Source organism: Schistocerca nitens, chromosome 3 (genome assembly GCF_023898315.1).
Source record: "Schistocerca nitens isolate TAMUIC-IGC-003100 chromosome 3, iqSchNite1.1, whole genome shotgun sequence".
Classification (NCBI taxonomy): Eukaryota; Metazoa; Arthropoda; class Insecta; order Orthoptera; family Acrididae; genus Schistocerca; species Schistocerca nitens.
Genome location: NC_064616.1, coordinates 951,987,491 through 952,014,641, shown reverse-complemented (window position 1 = coordinate 952,014,641; position 27,151 = coordinate 951,987,491).

Here is a 27,151-nt window from a genome sequence, read left to right as displayed (position 1 = left end):
GCCAGCACTGTCTGATTACCGACCTGTTTGCATTCTTCTGCACTGTCCCACGCCTTAGAATGTATAACCCCCAAAAAGCAACAAAGTACCTAACTACAGACAACCAACTACTCGAATACCAATCAGGCTTTTGTAAACATCGAAGCACGACATCTGCCTTAATATAGGTAGCAGATGGCCTGAAACTTGCCGTGGATGCACAGGAAGCTTATATCATGTGTTAATTAGACTTCAACAAAACCATTTGCACTGTCGATTATGACATTCTACTTGCCAAACGAAGCGGCTTGAATTTCTCGCCAAGAGCAGTGCATGGTTTGCCTCAAACGTGAGGTCTCGCCAGCAATGCGTCATGTACGGCAACATAAAGTCACAATGGAGTAGTATTAGGCTCGCCATGCGTTCGGTATTTTCTAATATATTCTTTTCATCAGTAAATATCACATGTACGCTGACGACCACCAGTTTATTTAAGTGCACAACCTCTCAACCTGAAGACAGCTATTGAGAAACTCAGCAGCAAAATGGGGGCTGAATATACGCTTAAAGCTCAGCCTATTTAAAACCAAAACGGTAATGGTTGGTCATTCTAGACTCATTAGCCAGAAATATGGGGAATCCCCACCGTTTTAACCCTAAACAGGACAAATATCTGTAAGGTGTCAGGCAAATCCAACACCTTCCATGAAAACCCTGACATGATAAGCAAATCCAGTAGTATGTCACATAGCTCCGTATAAATCGTGACATTAAATTAACCAAAGTAATACGAGTAACGAGTGAGCAAATGGAATACCACAGGCTAACACAAGAATGCCTAAATGCATGTCATATCTTCCCACCGTGAGACAGACGCAGTTCCGAGGGGAGAAACCAGAACAGAAGCCGAGAGCAGAACCGTGTTAAGCTGGAGGGCCCTACGATAAGGGACGGACACCCACGTCGCCAGCTAACCGCTAGGACAACCCCAGCCGTAGGTTTTAGCGTGATACTTTTTCGTGTCTCTGTTACGTCAGGACCACCCCCCAGCCCATGTTAAAAGATAGAGCCCTCCAGAAGAACAGTATAGATCTTACTATAACACTAAAAGGACCACACCAGCTGCAAATTTTAGCGTGAGACTTTTTCGCGTCTCTGTTACGTTGCAAACTTTAAAAAACATTGCCCCACCACGAAAAGTATAACGTTTCTCGTTGGATAGACAGAATTTTTGTAGGCGGAGCTTAAGGTTAACATTGAGACCCTGATTGGTCAGATGAAAACACAGCCAGATAGTTTCTTTTAAACCAACTTCGGTAAATTGTAGTAAAGAGAAGTTAGAAGAGAGTTGCTTCTGAGACGGCGAGGTGAGCGGATCTGTGCTGCCCCCGGCGCCCCCTGACGAACACCGACAAGGTAATGAACGCACGCGATGCCGCATAACAGCGCATAAAGCTTCACTCAGAACTGCAGAAGTCTCATCTGTTACACCCCCTTTTTGCGTAATACTAATGTCGATCGTCAATTAAAGCTCATGGTGTTCACATTTGCCACTTGAAGTAAAAATCTGAAACGCGATGATTTTTCTGTTACATAGTTATTGAGAAGCCACATCAGCCACTGTAACTTACAAGTTAGATGAGTAATTAAAGATAATTGAGGGTCACTGTAGACCATTTTGATAGTTTTCTCTCTTGTGAAACTTAATTGAAACCTAGATTATAGATGTGATATGGTATAGGTCATCCTTCGATCCATTGTAGAACTTGGAAACCCATTCAGGGAATATTCGTTCACATTTTTGTTGAACGCAGTTGGTTTTTACCATCCTGTATTAAAACATTTCCTTTTATCAATAGTGCAATTTATAAACAATGTTTTGTGAGTAGAATAAAATTTCCAATGGTAAACTTAACTGCTTTTTCGACGCTATTTTACCAGCTAATTAAAAATAGGAAAGCCTTGAACCCCTACCACTAAATTTAGTTAGTATTAAGATTCTTTTACAGGGAGTGCAGTGGAGCTGACGCTGAAATCATTAAGTATTTGGTTATATCATCGCTAGTCTCACTGAACTCTTCTGAACTCTACATGTCATGTGTGGTCTGGCGTCTCCTTACCAGCAACAGGTCCCAGGTTCAAACTAGTCAATTCCCTAAAAACCACGCTCAGAGCGTCGTTGCGCGAAAGTGGTAGGGAGACACGATATAGAACGAACAGACACCACGCAGAATGTTGGATATCAACTTCTGTCCTTTAGCAAAAAATCTGGGAATAATGGAATTTAAGTCCCATGCTGCTTCACAGAGCGTAGGGGAACGATGCGGGAGACCCGCACCGCCGTATGAGGCAAGGTCGTAATGGACGTGGCTTGCCGTTGCCTTCCTCCGACCGTAATGGGGATGAATGATGATGATGATGATGAAGACGACACAACAACACGCGGGAGCGCTACCGCGAGACCACGAGCTGCGGACCTGGGAGTAAAAATAGATGAAAATCTAAATTGGACTGAGCAAGTAACTGTAATGAGCAGGAAGACTTCAGCATATCTCAACGCCGAACAAAAATATAAAAAGCTCTTCTCTCTTGAGCTGAAAAAGAAACTTGTACAAACACTTATACTTCCATTTATTGATTACAGCGATTTTATCCTACAAGACCTTACTCAAGAAACCTCACGACGCCTGGAACTGGTTATGAATGTCTACGTTCAATATATCTGTGATGTTCTATTTTTGATCACATAGCACCATCATCTGCACAGCTATCTGGGCTTTGTGAAGACAAGCGCAGTGATTTACACACACTCTGTCCTCTCTGTTGCCTTGACAATGAATACTGTCCCGCACATATCTTCTCGATCTTAACGCACTTGTCTGAAAAACGCGGCAGAAACATCTGTTTCCGTCAGAGCAGAATCCTTTCTGTCTAACACCATCGTTCGATCACCTTCTCAACTCCTTCTCAGTATTTGTGAAAAATCTGAAAGCAACACTGGTTCGATATATATAAACCTTTTTAAGCCATATTTGTAACTGGTTGATGTTTTAGTTATTAACCTTATTGTATTGCAACCACGGGTCTCAAAACATCAATTTTCGCCAGATAGCGTAATGCCTAGTACATTGTGTTTATTAATATTCTTATAAAAGACACGAAAAGCATTCGAGAGCAATCGAACGAATGCGGTCCGCTATGGTAGCTGGCGTTGTCCCCTACGGCTGATGGGGCGATTTTACTTGCACCGGAACCTATTGTTTTGGTCCAGCTGCCGACTGGTGGAAGGTCAAAATGAAACTAACGTAATATGAAATCTTGTGGCTTTTCCATTTTTAGAATTTTATTTGCAATCCCAAGTTTTCCTTTGCCTTTTCTTTTCAAGTCTTTTAGAAAAATTTAATTATACACTCCTGGAAATTGAAATAAGAACACCGTGAATTCATTGTCCCAGGAAGGGGAAACTTTATTGACACATTCCTGGGGTCAGATACATCACATGATCACACTGACAGAACCACAGGCACATAGACACAGGCAACAGAGCATGCACAATGTCGGCACTAGTACAGTGTATATCCACCTTTCGCAGCAATGCAGGCTGCTATTCTCCCATGGAGACGATCGTAGAGATGCTGGATGTAGTCCTGTGGAACGGCTTGCCATGCCATTTCCACCTGGCGCCTCAGTTGGACCAGCGTTCGTGCTGGACGTGCAGACCGCGTGAGACGACGCTTCATCCAGTCCCAAACATGCTCAATGGGGGACAGATCCGGAGATCTTGCTGGCCAGGGTAGTTGACTTACACCTTCTAGAGCACGTTGGGTGGCACGGGATACATGCGGACGTGCATTGTCCTGTTGGAACAGCAAGTTCCCTTGCCGGTCTAGGAATGGTAGAACGATGGGTTCGATGACGGTTTGGATGTACCGTGCACTATTCAGTGTCCCCTCGACGATCACCAGTGGTGTACGGCCAGTGTAGGAGATCGCTCCCCACACCATGATGCCGGGTGTTGGCCCTGTGTGCCTCGGTCGTATGCAGTCCTGATTGTGGCGCTCACCTGCACGGCGCCAAACACGCATACGACCATCATTGGCACCAAGGCAGAAGCGACTCTCATCGCTGAAGACGACACGTCTCCATTCGTCCCTCCATTCACGCCTGTCGCGACACCACTGGAGGCGGGCTGCACGATGTTGGGGCGTGAGCGGAAGACGGCCTAACGGTGTGCGGGACCGTAGCCCAGCTTCATGGAGACGGTTGCGAATGGTCCTCGCCGATACCCCAGGAGCAACAGTGTCCCTAATTTGCTGGGAAGTGGCGGTGCGGTCCCCTACGGCACTGCGTAGGATCCTACGGTCTTGGCGTGCATCCGTGCGTCGCTGCGCTCCGGTCCCAGGTCGACGGGCACGTGCACCTTCCGCCGACCACTGGCGACAACATCGATGTACTGTGGAGACCTCACGCCCCACGTGTTGAGCAATTCGGCGGTACGTCCACCCGGCCTCTCGCATGCCCACTATACGCCCTCGCTCAAAGTCCGTCAACTGCACATACGGTTCACGTCCACGCTGTCGCGGCATGCTACCAGTGTTAAAGACTGCGATGGAGCTCCGTATGCCACGGCAAACTGGCTGACACTGACGGCGGCGGTGCACAAATGCTGCGCAGCTAGCGCCATTCGACGGCCAACACCGCGGTTCCTGGTGTGTCCGCTGTGCCGTGCGTGTGATCATTGCTTGTACAGCCCTCTCGCAGTGTCCGGAGCAAGTATGGTGGGTCTGACACACCGGTGTCAATGTGTTCTTTTTTCCATTTCCAGGAGTGTATATACATTATTTCGGTTTGTTAGCTCTGTAAGTAACTTAGAAATTGAAAATAAAAAATTGGCGTAGAACGAATGGACCCCAACGATCTGCGTTCGGAACACATCCCGATGCCTCAACCGTTCCATTGAAAATTGCGTTGATATAAATGGCTCACTGGTTAATGCGTCGCCCGACTTGCGCCACAAATGCAATTTTTTCTAAATGCTTGACCGTCTGGAACTCCCACTCTATGACCTTCATTTCTGGTCGGGCCCTGCATATACCACAGGTCTGGACGAAATCGATGATGACGGGCAGACGTGGTTCTCTTGTTAGCGTTAACAGCGGCCAACAGCGAATGGCCTTCTGTTCTGTGTACAGATCGGGAAGGATTATGGCAGCTGTCTTCTGGCAGTCGCTACGTGGTATGCGCACTCACCATTGGTAGCTTACTATGAGAAATTCATTCTCTGTTCGAGATTTGTGCGGCCGTACAAGCAAGTCGTAGCTAAGAAGGATTCTGGAAATAATCAGAATACAGTTGCGTAATCACAGACACAAGCAGAATGTGAAATCAGAGCGATTAGCGAGAACAGAAGATCAGTAATAAGCTTCAGAAGCTAAGAGGACCAGCCTCAAAACTCGAGAACTAGGGACAAGCAAAGCATATCAGGAGAAGCAGATGCTGAAGACCGTAATATTGTAATCACCTAGCCGGACTCCAAGTTCCTGGTACTGTTAGAATTATGTATTATTTATTGTCAATGGCTTTTGAAATACTGATGCCAGGTAAAAGGAGGTGTCTTCTCGGCCGTCTTTTCGCTCTCTGTTCCGAGTTCCGACTTCAAGGGAGCTGCATTTTCCATCGCTGTACACGCGCCCATTAAACATTTTGGAGAAAACTCGTGGTCATCTCCCATCTGCAGACGTCGGAACATCACATGTGTTTGTTTCCCGTGTGTAGCGGGTCCAGCAGAGCAGTTTGCTTTTTTCTCGTACCGAAATGGCGATAGTCAGCTTGTACCGTCTTCTAGTTGTGAACCATTCACAACAAAGCCTAGTGGAATACACGGATCCCTACTTAGCGTCTGTATTGTCCTCATCCCAGTATCCGAAAAGGATGGCCCGCAGCAGTAAACACTTAAGCGGTTTCTTTAAAGCGTGGGGACCGGCGCGTCGTTGTGGCGACACGCCAGACTGTTTCTTTCACGAGGGACTGGCCGTTGACTCTCAACATAAACAAGTATAACGTATTACGAGCAAACATGCACAAAGCTCCAGTATTGTATCATTAGAAGAATGAAGAACAATCACTAGGAACAGTCCAATCAATAAAGTATTTAAGAATATGCGTATAGAGTGATTTGAAATGGAATGGGGACAAAAAACTAATCACAGATCAGGGAGATGAAACGTTGAGTGGTTCATCGAAAAATGCACAGAATGTTTAGTCCACACACGTAGTTTGCAAGGATTTTGTTCGATCAATACTTGAATATTTCTCATCAGTCTGGGATTGATACTAGATAGTATTATATAGGAAACAGAGAACAGCCTAAGATAAACAGCGCATTTCTTAACAGGTCTGTTAGTAAGAGCTGAAGCGTGGCGCAGGTACTCAGTCAATTCTCGGGGTAGACTGTACAAGAGAGGCATTCTGTATCGTGGTGCATTTTACTGTTAAACTGCTAAGGGAGTACACTCCAAGAAGAGTCAAGCTATTGCTTCCGCTCAAATATATCTCGCAAAAAGGTTTAGAAAGAAAAACTACAGATATTCGTGCTCAGAATGAGACTTACCAAGAATCTAAATTCCCGCGAATCATTCGTGACTGGAACAGGAAATTAAGTAAGGGGGCTTGTGAAGTGTATATCTAAATGTAGACGTACACTATGTGATCTAAAGTCTCCAGATACCACCAAAAACACACGTTCTTCATATTAGGTGCATTGTGCTGCCACCTACTGCCAGGTATTCCATAGCAGCGACTTTAGTAGTCATTAGACATCGTGAGAAAGCAGAATGGGACGCTCAGCTGAACTCCCGGACTTCAAACATGGTCAAGTGATTAGGTGTCACTTTTATCATACGTCTGTACGCGAGATATCCATACACCTAAACATCCCTAGGTCTACTGTTTCCGCTGTTATAGTGAAGTAGAAACGTGAAGGGACACGTACAGCACAAAAGCGTACAGGCCGACCTCGTCTGTTGACTGACGCAGACAGCGGACGGTTGAAGAGGGTCGTAATGTGTAATAGGCAGGCGTCTATCCAGACCATCACACACGAATTCCAAACTGCATAAAGATCCACTGCAAGTAGTATGACAGTTAGGCAAGAGGTGAGAAAACTTGGATTTCATGGTGGAGCAGCTGCTCATAAGCCACACATCAGGCCGGTAAATGCCAAACGACACATCGCCTGGTGTAAGCAGCGTCAACATTGGACGATTGTGCAGTGGGAAAACGTTGTGTGGAGTGACGAATCACGGTACACAATGTGGCGATCCGATAGCAGAGCATGGGTATGGTGAATGCCCGGTTAACGTCATCTGCCAGCGTGTTTAGTGTCAACAGTAAAATTCGGAGGCGATGGTTTTATGGTGTGGTCGTGTTTTTCGTGGAGGAGCTTGCACCTACTGTTGTTTTGCGTGGCACTGTCTCAGCACAGGTCTACATTGATGATTTAAAGCACGTTCTTGCTTCCCACTGTTGAAGAGCAATTCGGGGATTGCGATTACATCTTTCAACACTATCGAGCACCTGTTCATAGTGCATTGGCTGTGGCGGTGTGGTTACACGACAATAACATTTCTGTAATGGACAGGCCTCACAGAGTCCTGGCCTGAATCCTATAGAACACCTTTGGGATGTTTTGGAACGCCGACTTCGTGCCAGGCCTCACCGAACGACATAGATACCTCTCCACAGTGCATCACTCCGTGAGGAATGAGCTGTCATTCCCCAATAAACCTGCCAGCACCTGATTGAACGTATGCTTGAGAGAATGAAAGCTGTCATCAAGGCTAAGGGTGGGCCAACACCATACTGAATTCCAGCATTACCGATGGAGGGCGCCACGAACTTGTAATTCATTTTCAGCCAGGTGTCCGGATACTTTTTACCACATAGTGTAGGAGATTAAATGTATCAGAATGTAACGCACAAAGCAGTACACAAAATACACAGATTACTACGTTAATTGGCAAAATAACTAGTGAATGTGATGAACAGGGAAAGAAAGGGGGAGGGCACAGGGGAGGTTAGAGTCAATAAAATGTGGACGAGACACAGTTATGCTGTTTACAACTCGCATATTACCTTATAGTCAGGAAAATATTAATTCGCTGCCTACATTTAAACAATGGTGAATAATGGAACTATGTTTGACAATGAATAACGTAGAGATTTTGTATTTAGATTTTAATGACAAACATAATGTCAAGTAATGTTACTTTTCTGCGGAGAGGATCACATTTAAATCGAAAGAATGGCATTAATTCAGATGACGTCCGTCAGAGGTGAAATATTTCTTTTTAAGTTTCCAACCCCCTTCACGTTCAGTAAGTTTAGTGGCTATAGCTCTACGCATTTACTTACATACACTAATCAACCAGAACTCTATAACCACCAATATACTATCGTTATAAACCCGCCCAGGCGATATCATTGTCACCTGGCGAAGAATGAGTGCTAGTCAAACACACGCACGGGGCATGTACTGAGGGTGCTGTCCGTGTGTACAATGGGGAAGGCAAGAGATCCATTTGAGTTAGACCGAGAGCAGATTGTGATGGCCCGGAGGCTCGGCACGAGAATTACAGAAATTTAACAACTTTCTGGTGTTCGAGGAATGCTGTGGTGAGTGTCTTTAACATGTGGCGAAACAAAGGTGAAATCACGTTCAGCGTTGTGGGTTTTGGCAGCTACCCCTCATTACGGGTGTCGGACGTCGTAGTTCTGGCAGATTGATAAAACAGGACAGGCGGCGAGCTGTGGTGGAACTAACATCAGACTTTAATGTAGGGCAGAGAACTAGTGTGTCTGAACACACACTACACTGAACACTTATAATGATGGTCCTCCGAAGGCGACGACCCATGCATGTGCCAACGTTAACATCATGGCGTCAGCAACTACGACTGAAATGGAGGCGTGTCCATCGGCATGGAATGTCGGCGTAGTGGCAGAACGTAGCATGCTCTGATGAATACCGATACCTTCTTTATGATGCCGATGATAGGGTCCGAATCCTGCGCCTTCCCGGGAAACAGCTGCTTGACGCCTGCGCTGCGGGATGGAGACAAGCTGGCTCTCGATTATGCTCTGGGGAGCATTCATGCCGGTATACATTGGTCGTGTGGTGCTCGTGCAAGGCACCATGACAGCCAAGGAGCATCGTACACTGGTTGTGCACCAAGTACACCCCCTCATGGCACTCATGTTTCCCGACGGTAGTGGCATTTTTCAGCAAGACTATGTTCCATGTCACAAGGCCAGGAGTGTGTTCGAGTGGTAGGACACACACAGTGGCGAGTTCCAATTGATGTACTAGCCCCAACTCACCAGATCTGAACACGATCGAACACATCTGAGACGTGATTCTACGTGGCGTCAGAGATCATCGCCCCCTTCCCGGAATTTACGAGAATTAGGTGACTTGTGTGAGCAGATGTGGTGCCACCTCCATCCAGCGACCTACCAGGCCCGCATTTCTTCCACGCCACGACGCGCCGTTGTTATACGTGCCAAATGTTGACAAGCCGTCTACCACGTAGTTGGTCAGGTTCTGGAAGGTCAATGTGTAATTTGCCACACAAACTACACGAATCCTATAAATTCGACTTCATTCTAAACGTGGAATTTTGTCTTCAGTGTAACGTGAGGAAGAGTATTATTTCTATGTGTAGAAAATTTCTGTACATTTTCTGGAATTTTGTTGGCTACCAGGTACCTCTGATGTCTTCCCTACATATGGCACAATGGCGCTTTTGTTGTCAGTGTGATTTAGTGTTGTCTGAGAAGATACGTAAGTACTTTTATCCGCTTTTTCTTCACACTACCATGTATTGTAAATCTGAGTATGCCTATGACCACTACTGCATACAATTTCTTTATTTACTTTAAATTTATTTTCAAAATCTGATTTGGCTTGTGGTACAGGTAGCAGGCCTTTCACCACATAGTGGAAGGGTGCGTGTTTATTGCTTTAGACGCGGTGCACCCTGATACGCTAGGATATGCGGTATTATATACTTCAATAGAAGTAGCGTGATGTGACGCTTGTTGGTGCTATACGCATGTTCCCGCAGGGGCGATATAACATACAGTACGAAATACGACGTGATCCGCAGCACGATAAGCAACAAGACAGCACACAGTTTCCACTTTTAGGAGCTACTGCTATTAGCTACCCTGACAGAACAGGGCACAAGTTATCGAGTTGTTGTTTCTCCTTCTGAGAAGCTACACATTACAGTAAGAATTTTGTTAAGAGAGCATGAATGACATTAAAAGTACCACCATGAAAAGTTTATTTTTTGAAAGACCACCTTGCATGTTACTGAATTCAGCGTGGTACGTTCTAAATAAAGGTTACAGATTGATAAAGCTAGAATAGTATTTCTACAACTCTCTGATTTCACAGAATAGTACTTGACTCAGTTTCAGGAACATCCAGAAGAAACGTTGCTATATTTTAAGTGATATCAGTTACAATCGATGGTAGTGCACTAGTGGTGAATTCTGCTTGTCTGTAGACAATGCTTTTGAAGAAATGGAAGACAGCTGTGATGATAAGGGACTTCCTGACATGTCCTCATTAGCTTCGTCCAGCTGCTCGTTCAGAAGTAACAGTAGTTTAACTTTCACTTCTCTTTTATGCCTGTCACAAAGTTTCTTGATATCAGGGAACATAAATTTAAGAAAAATCCAGTCAGCATCATTAGCTGATGACTCCCATTGTCTGTTTACTTCATTAATTTTTCATTTACACGCTTGGCTTGCACTGGCAGCAAAAGAAACAGAGAAACCAGAGGATTCTGCATAACAGACCGTTGCAGGTGTGCATCACGTACCTGACACCCTCTCAGTGGACAAGTTTCAATGCATTTCACGTCTTTATTCTCAAGAATGGAAGGAAGCGTCGCTCTCCTTTCACTGTTCAAAACAATTTGGATATATAAGCTGTAATTTATACGCAGAAATTTATGACCTACAATACACCAAATGTAAAGTGGTCAGGAAGTACACTTTTCAATTCCACTTTTCCAAATTATGTATGGTGTTTTACTTTAGTTCGAAATATGATAATGACTACCGACAGTAACGAAAAGAAAACACGATCAGACTATGATGAATCATACTACAATGAACGGAAAAATAATAATAACTAAATTCAAACGAGAAATACTGCACACTGGAGAACACGCACAAATCTCACGTTTTCCTCCAAGAACCAACAGTATATTCGTTAAATGTTATTTGAGGAATTCGCAAAATTACAAAATACCAGTCATGATTTATGTTTAACGTTAGTTAAGTATATAAGCAATTCATTATGCGAATAGCATCTCCTTGCCAAACTTTTTCGAACTGACAAAACATTCTAAGTAGAAAGAAATGTTGATAAAAGTAGAAATTTAGTCTGTATATACTTTCCAAACTTAACGTTACTAAACAATAAATAATTACAAGATATCAATATAGCCAGCTCAAAATATGCATGTTTCTGAATTTTATCCATTGTGGTTTATACACATTGTATAGTTTGCACTGTATCTGAATAAGAAGGGATTTTATTTGTTTTCATGCGTATTAATTACTTAATACACTTAGAAAAAGTCTCAGTCTTTAACATATGTGGTGATTTAGGGAATGGATAGGGCTATTTCACGATGACCTCACGAAATGTGTCAGTGTTATAAAGTCTGCATCCGTAGGTTGATGATATTTACATTTAAAAAAGTTTCGGTTTTCCATATATTCACATGTTTCTGTAAGTGTAACTTCCGTAATACTGATCGTCAGTTGAGTGGCGACGAACTTGTTTTACTTATGCCATCATTCTGCTGCCAGTACTCCGACAGAGCAATGTAATCTGACATGTTGGTTGGTTGATTTGAAGGAGGGGACAAAACAGCGGGTTCATCGGGCTCATCGAGTTAGGGAAGGAAGTCGGCCGAGCCGTTTCAAAGGAACCATCACAGCATTTTCCTGAAGGAACTGAGGGAAATCACGGAAAACCTAAATCAGGATGGCCGGACGCGGGTTTGAACTGTCGCCCTCCTGAATGCAAGTACAGTGTGTTTACCACTGCGCCACCTTGCTCTATTCTATGTGTAATGTAGATTCCACATGGCTTACAACGAATAATTAAAGCTATAAATCATCTGAGTACAGTTAATACCCGTTTCTATATCCAGATTGTCTGGAAGGTGTACCTTTACACCGGTAAACGTTTATGTACTCTTCCTACTCTCGCAGTGAAATTGTAGACAGACATATTTTATACTCTAAGCCTTTAATAGGAAGTAGTTTAAGGTGGCTAACTTTCTTAAGACTTACGGAACAGTATTAACTGTAGGAACAATTTCTAATTGCGCTGCACATACATTGTAAAAAAGAGTGTCCTCAATTGAAAAAACCAGTTTCTCCAGAGTTTATAATATGATACTTACGTATAATACTTACCTAAGCTTGTTACTGAATCACAGGACACCAACAAGCGTTCGCTGGCTGTTAGATAAAATTGCTGCGCTAACATAGCCAGCTTTAGCAAGAGGCTGCAGGCAGCTTGACCTATCGCACAGCGATATGATATGAACAGGATTTGCGTGGACCACATATTTTCCGTTTCCCAGGAACTGACTTTTGAGTCTGGAAATGTGTATCACTAATGCAGTGTAAACTATACAGAATGTACAAAACAATAACTTATCTTCTGTATCCAGCATGTCTGAAGTATAATGTATAAATATTTGTGCTCTTGTTGCTTATGGTACGTGATTTCTTTAGAACCCATCAATGATTTTGATTCGCTCACCAAGTCAGAGAGAATCTACAACAGTGTCTGTAATATCACTTATTCCTCTTCTTTTTCAAATGTCAACAGAAGAAAAAACCTTCCCATCAACACACAGCTCTAAGTTATGCACACTAAAACACACGTGGATGGCGTTGGAGGTGATGTGCAAACTTCAGCTATATATTAAACTGATCATTTGTTTACTGATTCCTGTAAAATCTACGTAGTTTGCCATCTAACAATAATTAAATCGATTTGTGGTTTCTCATACACAGAATAAGAAACAAATACGGCTTCAAAGTTTCGTATATACTCTGAAGATACAAGATGTATGCAGGAGAAGAACATAATATTCAGAAAACGACCAAATGCATCTATCTGATCTCCTTTATATATAGAATATACTAAAGATCCAGGATGTGAGTATGTAAAAGATGGAAATAATAATGTTAGGAGATAGACAATATCCAGTTGTAAACACACATAGCCCAGCCATATGTGTGTGTGTGTGTGTGTGTGTGTGTGTGTGTGTTTGTGTGTAGAAGGTTTGATAGCAGCAGTTGTTCAGTATTCTTAACATTAATTCCAACAGCCACACACTTATTGCACGTTTATTTGACGTGCATATGAAGTTGTGACAGCTGTAGTACAAGAAAGTACAAATGGATATCTCCATTGTTAAGAGGTCCTGATGGTAGATTTTGCAACAATCAGTAATCATAAAGCTGTATTTCAGATAGTTAAAATTAGTAATGCAGTTCCACAACAGTCCATGTATGTTTCAGTGTGTTATAGTTACGTACTGATGAGAATTTTTCCTATGTCGACGTTTGAAAACAGAAGAGGAGCTAGTGACATTGCTGACACTTTTGTAGATTATCTTTGGCTAGGTTGGGGAATCCTTATCACTGTTGGACGTAGAGAAACCTTGTTAGGTAAGCAATAAGAACACAGTTATTCATGTACTTTTAAGAGTACAATATGAAAAATATGGAAAGAAGTAGGAAAAATGTGGAAAAAAACATGAAAATTGTCGAATATAAGTTAAAGTACATGTAATAGTCACATGACAGCACACCCAATCATTGAAAAAAGTGCGTTGCACACTGGAAGTAATCGGAATTAACAGCAGCAGGTGTAGGAGGTTAATGTAACAACTAAATATCCGAGAGGGATGACACAGCACAGCCGCCCGGTAGTGGCTGAGCGGTTCTAGGCGCTTCATTCTGGAACCGAGCGACCGCTACGGTCGCAGGTTCGAATCCTGCCTCGGGCATTGATGTGTTTGATGTCTTTAGGTTAGTTAGGTTTAAATAGTTCTAAGTTCGAGGGGACTTATGATCTCAGATGTTGAGTCCCATAGTGCTCAGAGCCATTTGAACACAGCACAACTGTGGTTTACTATAGGAAAGACGGGACATTCTAACGACAGGGTGCAAAGACAAACACGTCATATTCCCCTATATATGGGACATACTTCATCAGCAGTAAACATATCGGAAAAAAATATAACAAGAAAGTGTTGGAAACCATTTACAGGATGTAAAAATCACCCTACGGCTATGTCATGCGAAATGGAGTCGTCTGTTGTTGAAATGCCTGTTCTGATGAATGATGTGCCTGGACTATTCCATCACCTGCGTGCAGACGATTATTACTTGAACGATGTGGGTATGCCGGCCGAAGTGGCCGTGGGGTTATAGGCGCTGCAGTCTGGAACCGCGTGACCGCTACGGTCGCAGGTTCGAATCCTGCCTCGGGCATGGATGTGTGTGATGTCCTTAGGTTAGTTCGGTTTAACTAGTTCTAAGTTCTAGGGGACTAATGACCTTAGAAGTTGAGTCCCATAGTGCTCAGAGCCATTTGAACCATTTGATGTGGGTATAATGCAAGACTTCAGTGGGAAGCTGTTTAAAAAAAAATGTGATGTGTGACTGCCTAACACCAAACCATGATTCTTAAGGGTGAAAGGAAGACTATCAGGGAAGTGGTAACGTTATTCCGAATCCATGTGCGACACAGCGTATGTAAGGGTTGGCTTTGGCAGTTAGCACCGTGTGTTAATGGAAGTATTTCTTCTGGACGGTCATTTGGAATAAGAGGACGAAGTGATCTCGTAGACACTTTGTACATTCTCTTGAGTAAAAATGTGATACCTCATGTATACGTTTTTGTGTTGAACACTGACTATAGTTGCTAGTTGAGTTTGTTATATCGTACCATAAAAATAGCTTGTCATTTTCATAAATTGAGGGGTTTCAGTAATGGAAATAAAATTTTTCTCCAATTTGACATTTTTAAAGAATTGCTTGAAGTTTTCTGCTGCACAGTACTTAAGTCTTCGAATGTAAGTCACACCGATATAATCCTAAGCGTCTGAGTGTTTCATCCGTTATGTGGTATCCTATCGCCCCATTCGCACTAGCAAATTATTATAGCAAAACGTACTCCACCAACAGATATGACAGATGTCGAAATAAGTGATCACTGAATAGAGAATCAACTACCACTGCTCTATAGTGGACAGGCAACAGGAACAGATAAGATAACTGTAAGATTCTACACAGATTATACGTAATAGCATGTTCACGTTCTATCAGTGATATATTGTTGGACGCTGTAACAACGGATATTAGGAAGTAATTGTAATGAAGCACTGGTCATTCACGTTTAAACGTACTCCACCAACAGATATGACAGATGTCGAAATAAGTGATCACTGAATAGAGAATCAACTACCACTGCTCTATAGTGGACAGGCAACAGGAACAGATAAGATAACTGTAAGATTCTACACAGATTATACGTAATAGCATGTTCACGTTCTAACAGTGATATATTGTTGGACGCTGTAACAACGGATATTAGGAAGTAATTGTAATGAAGCACAGGTCATTCACGTTTGCGGAAAGTTAATGTAGAAAAATTTAGGTTAAACTGGATGAGTAGGAGAAACAAACCCATTATGCTCGGATACAGCATTAGTAGCGTCGTGCTTGACACAGCCACGTAACGTTGCAAAGTGATATTAGATAGAAAGAGCATGTGAGGATTTTGGTAGTGACGGCGAATGACTGGCTTCGGTTTATTGGGAGATAATACGAAAGTGTGGTTCGGCTGTAAAGGATACCGCATATGGGACGTTAGTGCGACTTTTTCCGGAGTGTTGCGATTGAAGGAAGAAACAGAAGTAAGTCAGAGGTAGGTTGTTAAATTTGTTACCCGTAGGTTCTCAAGACACTGTAATAGAGCGCAGATGCTTCAGGAACTCAAATGGGAATCCCTGGAGGGAAGACGACTTTCTGCAGAACGATTCTACTGCCGTCAACATACATTTTGCATAAGGACCGCGAAGATAAAAGTTGAAAAAGTAGGGCCCATGCGAAGGCATGTACGTAGATAGTAGTTTTTCTGTTGCTTTATTTATGAGTGGAACAGGAAAGGAAATGACTGCTAGTGGCGCATGGTACCCTCCGTCACGCGCCGTACGGTGGTTCCAGAGTATGTAGAACTAGATGTAAATGTAGAAGTTTCGGCTAATTGAGATAAAAAATTATAACTTTATACGGCTGGCGTCAATCTGTTGTAGAATTAGGGAACAAATTCAGTGCTCACGCATTATGAGGATTTTGGAGAGCGAAAATCTCCTCTATAAACACCAACATGTATTCCGTAAGCAGAGGTGTTGCGAAACAAATCTCTCTGTTCGTTAGCAGACACAGAGAGCCGTAGACAAAGGCACCCAGCTCGGAACCGTGTTCCTTGAATTCCGGAAGTTATACGATACAGTTTGTAACTGTGGATTAGTAAAAAAAATACGAGCTTAATGAGTGTCGAACTAAATCTGTGACTGGATTCAAGACTTTCTGAGACACAGAACCCATTAAGTTATTCATAACGAAATGAAATCGCTAGAAGTATAGGTAATTCCTGCAGTACTGCAAGCGAATGTTTTCGGCCCTTTGTTATTTACGATATGTATAAATTATTTAGCGAGTAACGTCGGAAGCTCTATGAGCGTTTAGTAGATGTTGCTGTTATCCACAGCGAGGTAGCAGCGCTAGGAGACTGTAGCGAAATTTAGCAGACTGGCAGAGGATCGGTGACAGGTGCAGTTCACCTCGAACGCTAATGAGTCTAACGTACTGAGTGTAAGAAGGTGACGGAACCCTTACTATTCGATGCCTTTGGCTAAAAATCACAAGACACAATTCCAGCGTACAGTAAATAGGAATAACCGTTGGGAGCGACCTGAAGTGGAATGGGCACACTAAAATTTATAGGAGAAGGTTACGTCAGACTGAGATTTATTGGAAGAATCTTCTGAAAATGTAACTTAACCACGAAGGAAATAGCTTACAAAACAATTCATCTATCGAGTCATGAGTATTGTTCATCAGTCTGGAACCCTATACCAAGTAGGATTAGCAGAGGAGATAGAACAGATGGAAAGAAAAGATGTAAGTTTCGTTTAGTAAGCGCGAGAGAGTGATGGAGATGCTCAAAGAAGTACAGAGTTAATCACTTCAGGTAAGAAGTTTTGTATCACGTGAAAGGTTACTGCTAATGTTGGAAGAAGAGATAATCAACATGTAAATTCCTCCCACGTGTGTCTTTCGAAATGACCGAGATGAACAAGTCAGCGAAAATAGAATTGGTGCGGAAGTTTATCGTGAGTCTTTCTTCCTACCCACCACTCATAAATGGAACTGAGATGAGGGTAAATTATGGTAGTACCCTCGGCCTCTCACTTTTTTCTGGATTTCGGAGCATAGGTGTAGATATGACAATTTCTCTTTTACAATTTCTTGCCGAGAAACTCACTTCCGTGTAGTCAGTCATACAACAGCCCAGCGGTCCAGCGGACGTCTACACCTTAGCGCCGATTTCGGTAGAAGCGAGGGACTTACAGGCTCCACTGCTATGCCTGTTCATAATCTCAAGTATGACAGACCTATTCCGTAATCTATTAAGCCTTGAAATTTCAAGTTGCACCGCGTAATATTAATCTCATGTTTGTTTCGCAGGTGAGTACTGTAGCAATCGGTAGACCAGACTTACCTCAGAAGGCAAAATGTTATGTTTTAGTAACACACGAAAAATTCTGTTGCGTTGGTCGTCAGTATCGTGGCAGAGAAAGCGGATACGGAATACACAGATCTCCCTACTCAGAAATGACGAAATTTAAACTGTAGCATAGTATGACACACTCAGGTGCTCAGTTATTCAATGTACTTGAAAATGTGTAGGTTTCTGCAAGGGTAGTGAGAGAATTTTTTTTTATTTCTTCCTCCCTCTCTATCCCAACCCTCTCAATCTGATTACACTTTCAAAGTCTCAACACTGATTCCCAGTTCTTGTGGGCGTCTGTGTTTTAGAGCGAGCTGGGAGGAAGCGAACGGGGAGGGGAAGGAGACGCAAGATGGGGAACTGCCTGCCTCCTGGAATCTGGATTACCTTATTATTTACGGTAAATTTCCGAGCATATAACTGTTTTCGAGTCCTAGGAGTTAGTAATTTCACGTCACATCTGCTTATTAAACAAGAAAAGAAAGATTAGGTTGTGTGTGATTTGGTCTGGCTATACATTCCAGAGGCGTTTACCAAGCTTAGATTATTTGTTGTCTTATGCTGCGTCTTCTATGTGTCTTTGATGTTGTTTGGGAGAGTAAAAGAGTTTGTGAGATAAATAGAAGGAGGGAATGCTTACCTATAGACAGTTTTGTTAGGACGATGTAGCTCCTGGTGGTTTTCGACATGTGAGATGTTAGACTGGCAACGATGTTGATGCCGGTGATGACATTATTGCCCGTACGGCTTGCAGTTTTGCAGATATAGTGGTGAAATGGTACGGGGATCCTGGGTAAGTCTGATACATTGTCATCCAAGTAGTCCGCGGTGTTTTAGAACAACCGGTTTTTGTCGTGCCAGGTGTCTCGATTGTTCTCGTCATACGTTGGTAGGCGTTGTCACGTGGTCTGCCAGTGGGATGGGTGAGAAATTTAGCCTTCCAAAGACAGAATGACGATGAACTGGTCAGCAATGTGGTGCCTTCGGCGTAAGCGGACACACTTCAAATTTTTCGAAAATGTTTTAATTTAAAAGCGTAGCGTCTAGTTGTTCGTCGCTCTGCAGTTAAGGAACCCTAACTATTTCATCATTTTTTAGCTGTTCAGCCAAACCGTGTTACATCTGCGAGAAAATAAATACAAGGTGACTCAAAAGTCCGTTAGCATTTCAAAATGTACTACTTCACCGAATAATGTATGTAGAGAGATGTAACCTGAGACTCCTCCCTGAACTGACGTTGGGTTTTATTGTAACCAAAATACAAGTGCAAAAACCGTCCAATAGCTGGCGCTGGGCGGTAACACGTCAGTGACGCTACATGAGAATCGTATATAAAATATCAGTCTGACGAGTGCGAGGTACGCCGATATGTTACAGAATCGTATCATCTCTAGCCTAACGCTACACATGGGAAAGATCTCTTTCGCACATCATTTGTTGAGGATCGCTTACTGAGCAGCCACTTTCGTCAAACCCGGACTCCCATGTACCCAAACCTCAATTCGTGTGATTATTGGTTATGAAATTACCTGGAGTCGCCAGTCTACCTCGATCTTCCGACTTCATTGGCAATGCTCAAAGACAACATCCGACGGCAGTTTTTCACCATTCCTACTAATATGTTGTACAGTACTGTTCAAAAATTTTCCCTCGACTGCAGATATTGTTGATGAATGACGACCGGCATGCTGAGCCTATGTTATAAAGAATATTGTCTTAGCTAAACTTCAGTTGTTATGCTAAATATTGCTTTTGTATCATACGAAGCACCACCTGGTGATCATTTTCTGCACTTAGTTTTGGTTTGAATAGAACCCCATGTCATTTCAATCATATGTGTCAATTTTTACCTCTCTACCTCCGTTATTCCATAAAGTATTCAATTTCGGAATGATAACGGACTTCTGGTTCCTCTTGTAAATTCACTAACATGATCTTGTGATAACTATATCCTAATAAGTTACATTATTCAATGTGGAGTTCAATATGTAATACAATACTTTTTTTATGAAAGCAGGTTGATTTTATTCAGAATTCCAACATATAATATTATTCCTCACCCTTTTGGCTACAAAACCCTTCTTTTTAACATAATCTCTGTTCAATACAACGGCCAAACGCCACCTTAATTGGAGGACCTGTATGACCGATTGGTACCATTCTGCTGTCGACGTCGGAGCCCACGCCTTGCTGCATCAACAGCTTCCTCATCGTACACGTACTGCTTCCCGCGGAGTGAATCCGCCTTTGGGCCAAAGAGATGGAGGAGATGGTGCGAGATCCGGACTCTAGGGTGGATGAAGAAGAGCAGTCGAATGAAATTTTTTGAGCTCCTCTCGGGTGCGCAGACTTGTTCGAGCCTTGCGTTGTCGTGGAGAAGAGGAAGATCGTTCGCAAGTTTGTGGCGAAGATTACGGTGAAGTCCTTTCTTGAATCTTCTGAGAGTAGCGCAGTACACTTCAGAGTTCATCATTTCGCCATGACGGACGACATCAAACAAACTACCCCCTTCAAAGTCCCAGAAAACCGTCGCTACGACCTCACCGGCTGAGTACTGCAGCAGATGGACGAGTGTGTCAGCACTACCGACACACGTCCAATTGAGAAGCCATCGGACAGGTTTGCGCGACCTTCTTCTAATGATGACAGAAACTTCGCCCAACGACTCACCTAGGTTTTGTTCACTGCTAGGTCTCCATACACGTTCTACAAGCGCCTATGAATATCTGCGATTCACTGCTTTTCCAACAAAAGAAACTCAATAACAGTTCTGCGCTTTGATTACTTATTGAACGCCCCTCGTATTAGTACGTGGAGAACTGATGACAATTTCTTAAAATTACATGCTAATTAGTTTTAATGAATTTTTAATAAAACCTACGATGTGGAGATTTTTGTTCGTATATACATCATTTAATACACTCTCTAATAAATTATTGAAGAAATCCTTACAGCCTCTTAACTACTACAGGAAGTTCACAACCTTGATTGATGGTTCATTTGTACTGCAGCTACGACAGACCAGCCGCAGAGAAACAGGCGTTGTAGCGGGCTCTTGGAAGCGTAGATATAGAAGGTGGTCGGGATCAGTCTGAAAAACTTGTAAAGATGTTGCCGGGTAGACTCTGCTGAAAAGTGATTATCAAGATAAACAATCGATAGTTTGTACCATTTCCGACTTAATTAGCATTAGTTAGCCAATCAGGCAGTTTCGCGCGGAGATTCAAGCCGCCCGCCAGATACAATTAGTGGAAATGACAGTTAAGCCTTCGGCTTGGGTTAGATGGTCAGTACTGACCCATGTCCAGTTTTTGTTTCGCTCCATTTTTCGGTTTTACGAAACCAAACAAAGCACACGTTTGGCGATACCATCTTTGGCGAGCCTCTTGAATGTGCGCCTGCAACGGCATATTTGGCTAACTTCAACCCCAATGAACTCTGAAATTGTATTGAATTTTCATCTTAATAATTATTTCTCAACACAACCTATCCTAGAACACTCTTACGAGCTTTTCAGACCGTCTCTGACCACCCTTTATACCGTGCCGCTTGCTAGAGCAGAAGCTGCTCAATCATGCATCTGTCCATTCAATAAACAATTCTGCTCATTCCTGTTTACTGTCAGGTTTCTAGATCATTCAGTGTGTCTAAGCACCAGACCATTGGCAGACTTTGGGATTTTCATTAAAGTTTGTTGTATTGTGATAGAACTGAAACGCAATAATAGGGTTGACGAAGAAATGAGAAGTACAGCAAATGAGTACACGTGGAAGTCAGGTCTCTTTAGTCTGCGTATCTGCATATAGTTACTACATCTTTATATAAATTTGGTGTCAGTTAATGACAGAAAGAGTTCTGATACATTGCCTTACAGGTTCTCGACTTGAATTGGAGTATATAATTATGGAATAAATTATGTATTGATAGGATACAGGGTGTAAAATAACTGCCACGGCATTGCTGTTGGCGGCCACAGTTGTGAGCATAGAGCCCTGGCAGGTGGATGTGTCTTATAGAGGTAGGCCAGAGTTGGTAGAAACAACCTGCTCGCTTGGAGTTTCCGACCAATTTGCCACAAAGACTTCTCGCGCCATTTCGCTCTCTTGCACCATTTCCATTCCGATGTAAGCCTTTCCGTCGCGGAGGCACTTCCGTCTACCTTTTCCATAGTAGGCAATTCAACATTCTTTCAGCATGAACCTCTTCTATATTATAGTTCGTTACATAAAATGGTATAGCTTCAGCCACTATGTCACGTGACAAAAGTCCTATGGAAATATTATTTACCTGTATATTATGAGGAGTTACGATTAAGGTTTTTTTTATTTTTTTCAACTAGAACCGCAATCACATTGTATCCAATATGTCTGTCCTTTTAAAGAACTTTCGAAGTACTGTCCTTCACGTGCCCATTGTAGTGAACCAGTTTCCAGAAATGACTGATATACTACCGTGTAGGACGCTCAAAGTAGCAATAAAGTTTTGTGGCTAAAGCTCCTGACGTTCCACTAGAGAGTAGTACAAGAAACATGCTTTCAACTGGGTAGCTCGTCGCTTATTCTATGTTGTAATTAGAAATATTTGCGCTATATAGAAGTTTTTACAAAGTATGTTCTGTTCCCATGTTGCCTATAATAACAGCTGTTTTGTCGGCCGGGGAGATGCTGGCGAAATGTTGTTGATGTACACTCTAATTCACAATTAATACAATCTGTTATATTTTGTCAATATCATTCAACTTCCGTTGAGCCGCAACGGCTCCGGCAAAACTCCCATGCTAGTAGGGATTTCCTCTGATAGGCGCGATGGGTCTGTTTTATTGGAATAGCATATGGGCCTCATTCGGGATACTGTATTGTCCATATATCGGTTTGTTTGGGAAAGCCCTCTGTCCTGGTAAAGAAATCACAGAACTTCTGTAGACGAAGGTGTTGTCATTTGAGAGTGTCCATTTTTGTGAGATGTGCTGAAAGAATTGTTAAGATCTCTCGAAGCAAATATACCAGATGGTGGGGTTTTGGCAGCTGTCACCCTGAGTAGAATGGAACGTATTTCTGTGGAAAGCCAAACTTTGGCACTGGTCGTATTATTTAATGTTAGGTATTGGAAATGAGGACTGAATAACAGTTACTACAACCTTATCGTTTATATCGGTATCGGTGTTCTGCATAATTCGCTGTTTGTGCATTATGTGCGTAAGTACATAGCATTTCAGGTTTTTCTCTCTCAGTAATGATTATGTCACAAATGTATTAACTGGATTGCGGAACTCAGACCATCTTTTATCCTATTCCATCCCCTGTTTTGATTTCAGCAATTTCATTTTCTCCAATCGCAAATTTCTTTAAAGAAACTAGTGCTCACAGCCACAATATGGAGTTTTTCCAGATGTTTGGATTTATGCTCAGTATAAGACAAGATTTATGCTCAGTATAAGACAACACAGATAATTTTATCGTAGTGATCATCACAATTGTTTTTCGCTGTGCACTGATGTACTAGCGGAGTACTACGTTTAGAGCTATCACCAAAATATTTAATGTCAGAGGAATTGCTGCCGATATTGTCTGTATGCACAAGCGTGACACCATTCCGATCACCTTTAGTTCTTTGAGCTGCGGATAACTACTAACTATAGCTGACATGCCAATGCTGAAATCAGTGCTGACACTTATGCACACTGTCGCATATTGCAGTCTTCCACTTGGTGTGCTCGTTCAAAGGAAATAGCAGATTTAACTTTTTTTGGTACCGAGGCGCTTGCCGGTGCTATCCTCTGTCGATGAGGACCTAATGTAGCGCCTTTGCTACACTGATTGTGGCGCGTCGGTGCCGTTACCTGTTCTGTGGCACGCCTACCACGTAGCGCCAGCAGCTGAAAGTGTGCCGGCCGCACAATTCAAACGCCGGTCGGCGCCACTCGAACCGCGGCAGAGCCATGAAGTAAGCGAGTAGATCAGCGCAGGGCGATGCCGACGACGCACCAAAATCTCAATCGTAGCGCGCTGCTAGCATCGGTGTACGTCGATAAAGATCCTGTTCTGCTCCCGCGATCCAGCTAGGTAACCGCTCAGAAAGGTCTAGTACTCCGCGCATCGAGGATGAAGCTAGGGCCGAACAGCAGAAGGCAGTGACAGCGCCAGCCTGGAACCGATGAACTCCGCTACCGTCGTCCAATTCGCCGTCCACCGCTGCTCTGCAACCAAACGTCGCGCCCCCAGCGACCGAACTGTGCAGCTCGGTGCGTCTGGCTTCTCATCTTCTTGGTGGTTGTAGTTAGGAACATAAATTTTTTCGTTGCTCAAGCTCGGCACAGACTTAGCGTTTACATCGATTGTGCTCCATAGTGGATGGTCGAAACTTTAGCTTCTCTTCTACTAGTAATATCGTCCTGCAAGGGACCTGATTATTTGTTTTCCAGTTATTCACGTTTTGCAAAGCTGTGTTGTTTAATACAGTGTTCAAGAATAGCACCTCTTGGCACAGTAAATTTTCTGAAGATGTATTTAATTTCTATGGTGTTAATTGATTAGTTTTATAAGACACTTTAAGAAGCATTTTCTGTGTTAAATGTTCAGAATTGTGCGCGTTCAAGATAATCGTGGCAGTAAATATTTTCTCAGTTTAGGTTTCGAGTATCGGGTATGTGGAACAAAATAAAATGCATTACACTGCTGTTTTCTGAAGTGTCGCTGAACGCACGTACGTGCTTTTACAATTATAGCTCACGTTGGGTCTGCATGTGCTGATGTAAATATCCATGATGGTGTGACAACAGCTCTGGAGGAGAGGATTGTTGCTGTTGTTGCTATTTTTTCCATTGCTGAGAGTTTTCGAATTTCCATCTCAAGGAAATGTATTATATTCGAACTGAGAATATATTGAAGAACTCGCCGAAAATTACGTTAATGAAATCAGTTTGTAATTTTACAGGTCTGCATTTTTAGGCATATTGCATACAAGAGTAACCTGCGCTTTTTTTCAGACACTTGTGACGTGATCAGTAACTGTCGGGGGTGGTACCCTCATGTTTTGAGTACCTCACTGTTCACATGGATATTATAAACAAGTAGGAATACTTTACATAGCCTGAACGGCTCGAATACGGGTGTTTACCCTGTATAGCTCCGAGAAGGAGGAAGTAGAGCAACTAGTGTCAGCTACTCGTGCGCCAATGATGTACCGAACCTGTTTGAGATTAAGAAAACCGTGTTGGGAGCAATGAGTGACTTTTGTAATAATTTTACAAATTAGAAATGATGCTTATAATGAACCTGAGACAAATGTAGCCAATAAAATGCAACAAATCGCAATAAGCCTGTAATTTACTGGAAATTGTAAAGACAAGCTGCCATCAGTACTGTAATACCTAAAGTTGTTGTTGTTGTGGTCTTCAGTCCAGAGACTGGTTGGATGCAGCTCTCCATGCTACCCAATCCTGTACACGCTTCTTCATCTCCCAGTACCTACTGCAACCTACATCCTTCTGAATCTGCTTAGTGTATTGTTCTCTTGTTCTCCCCCTACGACATTTACCCGCCGCGCTGCCCTCCAATACTAAATTGGTGATCCCTTGATGCCTCAGAACATGTCCCACCAACCGACCCCTTCTTTTAGTCTAGCTGTGTCACAAATTTCTCTTCTCCCCAATTCTATTCAGTACCTCCTTATTAGTTATGTGATTTACCCATCTAATCTTTAGCATTCGCCGGCCGCGGTGGCCGAGCGGTTCTAGGCGCTACAGTCCGGAACCGCGCGACTGCTACGGCCGCAGGTTCGAATCCTGCCTCGGGCATGGATGTGTGTGATGCCCTTAGGTTAGTTAGGTTGAAGTAGTTCTAACAAGGGAACCTCCCCATCGCACCCCCCTCAGATTTAGTTATAAGTTGGCACAGTGGATAGGCCTTGAAAAGCTGAACACAGATCGATCAAGAAAACAGGAAGAAGTTGTGTGGAACTATGAAAAAATAAGCAAAATATACAAACTGAGTAGTCCGTGTGCAAGATAAGCAACATCAAGGATAGTGTGAGCCCAGCAGCGCCGTGGTCCCGTGGTTAGCGTGAGCAGCTGCGGAACGAGAGTTCCTTGGTTCAAGTCTTCCCAGGAGTGAAAAGTTTAATTTTTTATATAATCAACTTCGCTGTCCAAAATTCCAGGACATGTTCAGAATTGCTTGGACATATGCACGATTTGACGGTCTACACACGGAAAAATTTGAAAACGTTAAAAACATATGTTTTGACAGAGCACAGGGAAAACTGTGCGACTGTGAAACTGTTGCATTCATTTGTTGCAGTTTATGTGACAAACTCTTATGTTTTCTTCACTTATTGGGAATGATTATCACATCCACAAGAAAACCTAAATCGGGCACGGTAGAAGAATCTTTGTACCCATACGCCAAGTGTACAAGTTAGGTGGGTCGACAACATATTCCTGTCATGTGACGCACATGCCGTCACCAGTGTCGTATCAGACGTGTTTTCCTGTGGAGGAATCGGTTGACCTATGACCTTGCGGTCAAATGTTTTCGGCTCCCATTGGAGAGGCACGTCCTTTCGTGTACTAATCGCACGGTTTTGCGGTGCGGTCGCAAAACACAGACACTAAACTTATTACAGTGAACAGAGACGTCAATGAACGAACGGGCAGATCATAAATTTGCGAAAATAAAGAGAATAAACTTTTCACTCAAGGGAAGACTTGAACCAAAGACCTCTCGTTCCGCTGCTGCTCACGCTAACCATGGGACCGCGGCGCACACGGACTACTCAGTTTGTATAATTTGCTTATTTTTTTCAGAGTTCCACACAACTTCTTCCTGTTTTCTCGATTGATTTGTGTTCAGTTTTTCAAGGCCTATCCACTGTGCCAACTTACAACTAAATCTGAGGGGGGTGCGATAGGGAGGTTCCCTTGTAAGTTCTAGGGGACTGATGACCTCAGATGTTAAGTCCCATAGTGCTCAAAGCCATCTTTACCATTCTTCTGTAGCACCATAGTTCGAAAGTTTCTATTCTCTTCCTGTCCAAACAATTTTTCGTCCACGTTTCACTTCCATGCATGGCGACACCCCATACAAATACTTTCAGAAACGACTTCCTGACTTTAAGTGTCTCAGTTCCTAATCTAATTTCCTCAGCATCACCCGATTTAATTCGACTACATTCCATTATCATCGTTTTGCTTTTGTTGATGTTCGTCTTATATTCTCCTTTCAAGACACTGTCCATTCCGCTCAGCTGCTGTTCCAGGTCTTTTGC